Raw genomic sequence first — 10498 nt, 5'->3', positions numbered from 1 at the left:
TTGCCATTTGACTTAATAATGTTAACAGGCCTCCACTGTTTATGGCGGGCCCGTATGGCAAGATTTCATAGTGATTCAGATGCACGACCCGCAAGAATGTATACTTTCGAGAGTGCACGGTGAAATTTGTGGAACTTACGGAAACACACTGCAGGAGTATGTTCCTGTGTGGTTGTCAAGGGTGGAACTCCTGACAGCTCTCAAGGAATTTTAAAACTAGTGTCTATTCAGTAGGACTGCTACCACTTGTCTTCGCGACCTTTACGGCATTGTTCATGTACATAGTGTCTGGAAACAAGTAATAAAGCAAAAAAAAAACTGAGCCACCGTTAGGTACCTCTTTGGAGGTTCAAACGGCAAGCTATTTATATCTGCCACTTAAACCGCTGTTGGCGGGCATCTCGGGGGGGGGGGGGGACTATCGTGTTTTCAGCATTATCAGCAAGACGGCACAGTGAGCGCATTGCGGCTCTCTCTCACGCGTACTTTGTCCCGCGTAGAGCTTAAAGGGGGTGTACGCTCGATCGCGCGCCCTTACTTGCATTGGAAATATTCGTATGTCTCGTACGTATTCTGTTGTAGTTACCGCGCGCACAAAGGTCCCTGCAATCGTTGCACATGCTCCGTTTGCGATAAGGGGCACGCTTTTCAGACAGGGCGAAGTAGCAACTGAGACGCTTATTCGCGTTTATTTGTACCTATGAGTACGTTTGGTTCCTCATTTGTGCGTGATAAACGCGGGGCACGTTTCGATCTGTTTGCCATTCTGCGCGTGACCTTCCAATTTGTTGCTATATCGCGTTCATTGCTTCGCCTTTGCGCCAAAGCTGTGTCTTTTTTTTTTTATTTTTTGCGCGCGCTCAACCTGATTTTCCGCATCTGTGAAAATCAACAAAACATTCTGCATGAAGCGGGTGTCCGACAACCTAAATATCACGCGATATCCGAAACGCGAGCTATATGGCGACTGCGCGACGAACCCGGCATAACGCTCCTAAACGAGATGTGTGCCATCGGATCATACGCACGTCATGGTGAGTAAAAAAACTAAAGGAGGCAAGCATTTCCTTTCATGCTCTCTTCTTTCCGGATTGACGGTCCTTGGCCTCCAGTCCCTGCCGTCCGCCGCATTAATAGCGCGCCTCCTACGTCATAATGTACACTGCGTGAACACACACATAGCGCAGAGGGAAGCAAGGCACTGATCACGCATCCCCGCGAAAAACCTGGGGGGCGCCCTCCATTTCCGTGAACGCAAAGAGAGAGGAACCCCTGCCCGCACTGCGCAGACGTAACGTTGCAAACATTACAGCGCGCGGCTACGCGAAGGAGCACAACAGCGGCGGTAAATTTGAGCGCCTCTTCCATCGTTCGCTCGTCAAATGTATTCGCGAATCGGTCACTCAAAGCGCCCGATGCAGCCGTTACGGACGGCCAGCCAAGGAAACGGCAGGAAGGTGGGGAAAAGCGAAGAAGCCGGGCTGCGCGGCAAGGAAAGCGAGAGAACCTGTTCCAGGGAGACCCTGTAGCGCAATTGCGCAGACATCGGGGCAACGCGCACGCACAAACACACCACTGTCGTTTTCAGTTGTCGTGACGCCACGATCGAGTCGGTTCTTTATGTCGACCGCAGGGAAAGCGCTTGCACCGCATAAAACTTCAACTCGTGAGTGAACAGGTGCAGCAGGACAGGTGCGTTCGGCACTGCTCGCGAAAGCCCTTACGTATGTGTCAGAATAAGTACGAAAACAAACAAACTAGCAGAGCGCTATACATATAATATTCTGTCCCCTCTCTCCGCTTCCGCCTATATATCGTATACAACGTTAAGATGGGTCTTGAGTTGTGAAGCGGGAAGAACCAAAAAAGTGATGCGCACAACGTTGGCGCTCATGCGCTCTGTGTATATCACTGCTTGCTTGTCCGCGTTTCCCGTAACAATGTGTTTCCGGTTATAAACGGAAGAAGACAAAGGGATCATCCAACACTGGGAACTGCGTAGCAGCATTGCTCGTGGTGATTGAATGACCTCCATATATCGAAGTGCGAGTGAGGTCGAGTAATCACCAAACAAGCACCTCATTTGCGATATATTGCACCGGACTCACACGTTCGCACTTGATCGCGATCTGACCATATCTGCCGTGCAACAGAATTATAGTGTGTCAATCACTGATGAGAGATGTGAACCCGATAAGGCTTAATCGTGATCAGCAGCGCACCGTCCAACACCGACATGATACATCAATGAAGCGATTAGCCAATCGATTAATCAAGCAATCTATATATGCATTTTTCACATGCAGGATTGTGGGAAAGAAGAAAAACCGCACATGGAAGGCTTACAAAGCTATCAGAAGAGAGGCCAGCCGGGCACCAGCATGCGGTCAGGCCATTAAACTTGCTGCTGTGTACAGAAAAGCACCACACTGAACGTCACCTGATCGATGTGTCTAGTAATCGGTAGAGTGAAGAGTATAGTAAAGAAAACAGCATAACTTTTTTTTTTTTTTGTCAGATAGAACACGTTCGGCTTGTCCCGACTGAACTGACACACAGTCGACATTTCTTAGGCTTCCCTACAGGTCCATTTAATCGAAGGTTAGGTTAGGTTACGTTAGGTTAGGTTGGGTTGGGTTAGGTTAGTTTGGGTTGGGTTGGGTTGGGTTAGGTTAGGTTAGGTTAGGTTAGGTTGGGTTAGGTTGGGTTGGGTTAGGTTAGCTATTCGTTCCAAGTTCAACGCAATCCCCGAGCAACTTTCACCAAGCAACATGCCATCATTATTCCTTTCTCAGAATTGCCACTCTGCGAATAGGAAGACGTCTTTGATAAAGCGCATAAAAATTACCAGAACTACGAAGGACACATCTTATACAGCGACGCGCGAGGTATACGTGAAAACGACCAGCCTCCTCGCGAGCCTCGCATTAAATTGTCTTCGGACGATTACTGGACGCAGCCTGTCGCTCCGCGGGCGATGGCGTAAAGCTAAGCAGCCACGCCTACGTACTTGTCCGTCACACCTGTCCCGATCCGCGCCTGTTTGACAAAAGGATATTACATAACAACGTCTCAGCGTCGACAACCTGCGTCGCGCCTGCTTTTTTTTTAGTAAATTAATTTATACGACGTGTCAAAGCTAAACGTATCTCTTCATTTTCGATCTTGCTCACCTTCTTTTTTGGCCCCCTACCTCTCTTGCAGTAGAATAAGAATGAGGGGAGATAGATACTCGGGAAGACTTAACGCTTGTAATAAATAATAACTAATTGACAAATACTGTCATATGCATACACACAAACACAACACGTTTATTTATTTATTTATTCATTTATTTTTTATGGCTGACTTTGAGTACTCAAAGCTACTTTTGCCATTTAAGTGTACGACCGAACTCGCAACCTGAACTCCGCAGTTGATTTGTGCCAGTTTAGAACTAATCAATATTACAGTCAGCAAGCCCACTATACTAACTACTCCAAATAAAAAAAAACCATAATAAACACCAGAACTTTGCGTAGAATAAAGAGGCGCCGAGCTCGCAAAAATTACATCGTCCGCGACAAGTGTGCGTCATTAGCCACTCAGCACCTCCATTATGTATACGCTTTCCGTGTACAATTTGTCTGGCGCTTGTTTTTACGAATTATTATAAGGCAAGTACATAAGCTCGTTTGAAAACAGAGTCCAGTTTTCTCTCTCTCTCTCTCTTTCTGGCTCATTGTACCAGGGGCCTATAGCAACAATTATTCTTCGGGGGAAGGAAGGGGGTGAAGGGTTAACCACTCTGTACGTATAGTATATGGGTTTATAACGTCCCAAAACCACGATATGGTTACGAGAGACGCCGTAGCGGGTGGCTCCGGAAATTTCGAACGTATGGTGTTATTCGACAGGTACCGACTTCGCACAGTACACAAGACTCTTCCATACGGCCCTCGTCGAAATGCGACCACAACGGCCGAGATCGAACCCACCACCATCAGGTCAGCAGTCGAGCACACATGCTCCACCACGGCGGGCTGACGGACACACTCTGCATGTATGTTCCTGCACGCGCTTGTACGTGTACGCATATGTAGACACATGCGAATTTTTTTTTTGTTAATTCGGGGGGGGATGTTGAGGGGGGCGGGGAGGGACGTCCCGACAGTGACGAGAGGCGTCAGCGACACAAAAAAGGGAAGCGAAGCAACGGAGCCGCGGTATGCGGCGCTCATGCACAGCATGGCGACGTGCCAGCGAACCAACAGCGACGGCTGCTGACGGGACCTCGTCACTTGAACGACAAACCAATACTTGCTGCCGACGAAGGAAGCACGCTAAGGGCGCACGAGCACGCTGTACGGCTATAGAAAACGACTCCGAAAGTGAAGAACAATGAAGTTCGAGCTGCCCGCACTTTTTTGCGTTTTTTTTTTCTTTCTCGCTCGAGTACGCGCGCATATACGGATCCCGAAGTTTCAGCGGAAAAACACGTCTCCGCGCGGATTTTTGTCCCGCTCGGCCGAGTGGAACCGAACGGCCACAGCGCTCAGTTCGTATGCTCGTATTCGCGTATATATGTTCGGCATTTGCCTTTCCACGTGTTGACCTGTTGACCCACAGCCCGTAGGGGGCGGTGCTATTTTGACGAGTGAGCGGAGGGGAAAAAAAAAGAGCTTAATTGCCCCCGCCCTCCCTTATCCGGGCTGCGCTCTGAACCTCAAAAAAAAAAGAACAGTAATTTGACTTCGCACCAGAATTCATTTGCTGTGCAACAGAAATCGTACATATGAATCACAGTAGGCACACATGAAAGGAAATATCAGTGAAGATTTATTACATATGCCATACTCCCTGTCGCACTCCGACAGTTCGCGTAGATACACGTTATCGCAGCTATTCCCAGGTCGTGAACTGTGGATGACAAGGAATGAACAGAACTGAGCAAAAGAAATCATTTCGGGTGCTGAAGAAACTAACTTGTGGGGTGCGCGCCCACAAGTTAGTTCCTTCAGGGGTTGCAAACATAAAGGGGGGGGGGGGGGGTTGCTAGATCTCTTGCTTGGAATCGCCGCTGCCTGTGTGCGCTTGAACGTGCAGCTATAGTCTTAAAAGCAGACATCAGCGCGATATGTAAAGCACACGGAGGCGCATCGGGCGAGGCCGTGCCGAAAGAGCTCGCTGAAACGGGGGCCGACGAAGCTGCTCACATGCCGTGTAAGTGGAGCGTATCGTCTTCCCTGCTCGCCTTCGCGTGAGGCTCGATCCTCTCTCGCTATCTCGTCTCACTCTCCTCTTTTCCGTGCTTACTCTTTTCTCTCTTTCTCTCTCCCTCTCGTTCCTCTTATCGGCGAGGATGGAAATGTCGAACGCCGGCCGCTCGTGGAGCACGTGTGCGCCCCCTGAAGATGCGTTCGGTGCCGAGAACATTGACGATTCAACCTCCACCCCCACGCAAGTGAAGATATTCGGAAAAATTTCCCATCCGACACTCGCGGGAAATATTTGCGCGGCGCACACCTCTTACGTCATCGCGAAGCTGCGAGAGCAATATAGTTTAACGGACGATTGCAACTTCTGCCAAGGGCTTCCTCATATTCGCGCGATATCGAGTAGAAATATTGTACGACTCGAACCGTAACAACGCCACGGGTCGGTAAATCCAGCCGCGGCTTCGCACGCATCCTCTCATCTCGAGTAGAAGCAACGCGCTCCAACTCCAAACGCTGAAAACCGCAAAGTATTTCGTTTCGCGACGAGACAATCAAGATTTTAAACATGTTCCGTTACAACAGTACTGAAAGTTGGGCGAGTTGGTACTCATTCATGACTTCTTTGCGCAAACACGTACACGGACACAAGGAAAAGAGGCAAACAACAAAAATAAACCAGTTGTGAGTTTGCGCCCGTGTTGTTTGCCTCTTTTCCTTGTGTCCGTGTACGTGTTTGCGCAAAGAAGTCATGAATGTTCCGTTATTCTGAGCTCTTCAATTATTTTAAAACTACTGATTTCTATGAATATTTCAACCTCAGAGACAATTATTACATACAATCAGACCTGTCAAGCCCAAACACGGCTATGTCCTTATTTTATTCATTGACCACCCAATCAAGAAATACTAGAGAAATAGGGACACTTAATCAGTAACTTAGCGACGAAAGCAATGGTTAACCCGGCTGCCACGATGGTAAAACGGTTATAGCGTTCGACTGCCGACCTGGAGGTCACGGGATTCAGTCCCGGCTGCGACGGCCGCACTTCGATGGATGCGAAATGTTGGAGGCCGCCTACTTAGATTTCGGTGCACGTTAAGGAACGCCAGGTAGCCCAATTGCCGGAGCCCTCCACAACGGCGTTTCTAATATAGCGGTTTTCGGACGTAAGGCCCCGACAATGAACAATATTAAGCGGCAAAATATCGATTACCTAAACAGAAAAAATTAGAACTAAAGAGTCTTCCGAATTTCGAGCCTTGGCAGGACCTCACAGACACAGCGACAGTGTGCGTTGTGGATTTCAAAGTGTCTTGCTTGTTCGTTTGTTTTTGGTTTTTTGGCCATTTAGGCGAAACTTAAATATTGTTGCTACTCAGTATCTGTTCCCCCTAAAATACAGCGAGTCTTTCACGTCTTGTATGTTCGCTGACTTATTGCCAGCTTGCTCTCACTCACGGTATGAGTAAGTTCATTCATACAAGCGTTTTTCGTATACCATACGCTAGCCTAAGGTTAAAATGTCTGTTTTTTTTTTAATTCTTTTAACTATAATCATCCCTTCGCGTTCTTATTTATTCCTAATGGCCGACAACGCTCACTGTCATGACGGTTGTATCGAAAAGACCTCACAGCACATCATCAGCGACTATCCTCGCTGTGCATGCAGAAACGATCGCTCATGACAGCTCGCTTTGACCGATGTCGCCAGCAACCATCCTCGAACGTCATCCCGACAAGTAATCGTGGATGAAGGCGACGAAGGCGTTGCTAAAATTGTGTTTAAGCACAACGGAATCGCACGAGCACCTGATTAGACTGATTGTGATGTTGTACACACATATTATCGGCAGGATTTGGTCTAGGGTGTGGGTGGGGGTATGCAAACACATGTTGCATCAAAGTGGGGTGAGGGGGTACTGTTTGTGTGGCTTGTTTAGAAGACAAGTGTGCATGTTGATGAGCTCGAGATTAGGTGAGGAAGAGGAGGGGAGGAAGGGGGGGGGGGCATGTGGTTTTTTTTTTTCAGCAACATGCCGATGCCTATACGTGACTGTCTGCGACGTTGTCTAAGCACGTGTGCTCTCCTCTCTCTCTTTACTCTAACTTTCGAAATTCACCATCCGATTCACTAATGTAGTATAGCATACCGGTTATTCTAAATTGATTAACATCCCTGTCTTTCCATCGTTTATGGTGTCATTATCACGAAACAAGTGAAGCCAGTGCGGTCGGAACGATAGGGCTATGGGCCTGTCGAGGCCAAGATCTCCGACTGGAAATGGGGACAACGATTGTTGCTCCGAAAGTGCTGACAGCCCGCGGGCGCTGTGACGCGCTCTATTGACATCCGTTGAGACAATCAGCTTGTGCTCGAGCAATGACCGATAGAGACTGGAACCCGCGCTAAGTATAGCGGCTGGAGGTCAATGGGAAAAAAAAAAATACTCGTGCGGAATAAATGTCGGAGGAACGTCGAAATAATGGAAGGGGAACAGCGTATGAGGACGACAACACAGCGTGCAAGCAAAAGTTCACGCTACAGTGCCTATTCAGAGGGTAAACTCTGACCATCAAAGATACCGTGTTGTCAAAAAATGCAAGGCTTGAAAGCAAAAAAAAAAAAAGACAGAAATAATGACAACTTGCAGGCACTACCAGTGAAGGTATAATAAAATCGTACTTGAAAGCCAGCTCCTAAAGGCCACAAAAATAATATCTAAACTCAATCCAATTTTTTCCTGAAAACTTCGTTGATTATAGGCTCGCCTTCATGAGACGACGTTTAAATGCGCCTACCACTTTGGGCAAAGATCAACTGACTGTATACGTGCATAGTTTCAACCGATTTCATTAACTGTTCTTGCATTCAACGAGCAAGTTTTATTTATTTATTTTTCATGTCTAATACTCTATCTCTCAACAGATTTCAATGAAAACTTCGGGGCGAAATGCCATGTTAAGGTGTGCACTAACCGAAAGAAACTTTAGTGAGCCAAGCTATATCCATCGTTTTATATACAAGCTCGCCATACCAGCTTCACGGAGAAAAGAATACTGTGTGCGAACGAAAGTGTTCCAGGCTCGCCTTCTGCAGAAACTTGCTGATCGGGTAGCGAATTGTAGCGGAGAGGCAAAATGGTGTAGCTTTGTCTTCATGTGTATAATCTGTTTGTTTCCGTTCAATCTCGCTTCCTGATGGAAAACATCGGAGGTTGGCTTGGCGGTAAATTTTTTGCGAAATGTGTGTGTGTGTGTGTGTGTGTGTGTTATGTGAAAGCCTTAACGTATTTTCCACAGGATGTACTAAATCGCAAACCATGTTGTTCTTCGAAGCCGATCCATCCCGCACCGTTTTATATCTGCACGCGCCTCAATCATTTTTCAGAAGGTCAGCGCGAAACCGAAAGCAGCACAGTATCGCACACTAACCCCGAAATATTAGAAGTAGGCCTTGACATCTAGCCAAATCCACGAACCATAACTCATAAGGAAAATCGTTGAAGTGTGTCATATTTGTAAAGAAAAAAATAGTTGACTAGTTACCCATCAGTGTCATTGTCATAAGGCGAGCTCAAATTTTTCATGTGGAATCATTCAGTGCTTGGAGTCTATTGCGCAAGCTTGTTTTAAACCCTTTCTGATATATGACGGTTTCGGAGTGCACGTGACATGATCGTGCATCACTGGATGTGTGCTTTTTAATAGAATTCCCAGTTTCGAGGCAGCGCCGGTCTCGTTCAGCCTTCCTTCGTTATTGCGTTGCTTGAGCTGATTTTTCAAGGTGAATCCATAACCCATTCATTGAAACACACACAGACACACAGTGTCAACCTATTCTTGATTAGGTGGTCTGCAGTAATATTAGCCCCAGTATTTTTTTAATAATACATTTCTCCGTCCTCTTTCGCCCTTTATATAGCCTGCGTATCCTTCTGTCTCTCAACTTTGCTATTATTTTTTATTCGCATGATACATTAGATTTCAATGTGTCTGGTATATTTCTATTCGCAAGTTTTACGGCCTCTCACTTTTTGCAAGAGAGTAAAATGAAGAAATTGTGTAAAGTGTGTTGTCAATGGGACCGGGATGGGGAGAGAGAAAGGGGACAAAATATGAAAGGCACAGAGGTATTCCGAAAGATCTCGCATTACAACAAAAGTGGAATGATACCTCAGCATTGACTCGGTGTGAAGGTGTGTGTGTGTGTGGGGGGGGGGGGGGATTAAAATTGGAAGTGCACAAATGAGCCCTATCAGGGGCGACTGCAGGGCTTGCGAAACAAAGCCACGTGCGCCACACAGCTGTATCGGCAGGCATTTCTACGCAATCGGCAGACTGCTACGCGTTACAGCCGTTTCCGTTACACTGTACAGCTGCCCGAATCGTGCAATAAGGAAAGGAGAAGCAGTTGAGCAACACGGTTTGCTCCGGAAAACTGGCAGAACATCATAAACGGGAGCAAAGCGATGGAAAAATTGCCTCAGCAGCTGTGTGGTGAACACTTCCCTGAGTTCCACAACACCGCCACCAATAGCTTCAGTGAGGTTACAGGTAATATGCGCGGGGCAACGAAACAGCTGTCTTTCGACGAATCGTACATGCAGAATAGTTTCCTACGCCCCTCTATGTCAATGCTAGAGACGCCAGAACTTATAAACAATCCATATATAATTTTTTATGAAAGTAAACAATTACTATCTAGCATTTACAGAAGAAAGCACGAGTCATTCTCCGTTTAATTGTATAGCACGTGGCAATGTCTGTATTAATGGAAACAATGACATAGTTTCCTTCAGATGTCCACAGCCGCTAAGATAACGAAGACTTCTCTTGTTACGGTTCGGTTTCTTAATTAAAGTTGCTACACTGAATTTTGTTGTCAAAACAATATTTCTTACTGCAACACTTTTTTTTTTCCTGTCTTGTTCTGGGCATGAAAAGAGCAAAGGAAGTGTTTTTAAGCTTCCTGTGGTGAGGCTATACAAATCGCGAAAAAAGAATAAAGGAAAATGTGCGACTGTCAGATACACGCCCTTTTGTATCGTCAAATATTTCGTACCTCAAGCGTCTAGAAGAAAAACGAAAGTCAGAACAAAGGAGCACGTGCCGTCCCCGACGATGCGAAACCAGCATTAATGTAGGATCATCATCATCATCATAATGTACCTCAACAATAATAATGTTCCCGTACTGATCTATTACGTCGCACAAAGTGTTGCTGTAACCGGTTGCCACATATCAGCAGTGCCGCCAGTTTGTGTTGCCACACAACACGCCCACGGCGATTCACTTTACA

General features: G+C 46.7%; 1 protein-coding gene across 3 annotated transcripts in view; it reads right to left on the bottom strand.

The window, feature by feature from the left end:
• ClC-a (chloride channel protein 2) overlaps window positions 1-10498 on the bottom strand; it is a 167321-nt gene that overhangs the window by 114913 nt on the left and 41910 nt on the right. The gene's annotated exons all lie outside the window — the stretch shown is intronic.

Source organism: Rhipicephalus microplus, chromosome 1, assembly GCF_043290135.1.
Source record: "Rhipicephalus microplus isolate Deutch F79 chromosome 1, USDA_Rmic, whole genome shotgun sequence".
Taxonomy (NCBI): domain Eukaryota; kingdom Metazoa; phylum Arthropoda; class Arachnida; order Ixodida; family Ixodidae; genus Rhipicephalus; species Rhipicephalus microplus.
This window is presented reverse-complemented; position numbering and strand designations above follow the sequence as displayed.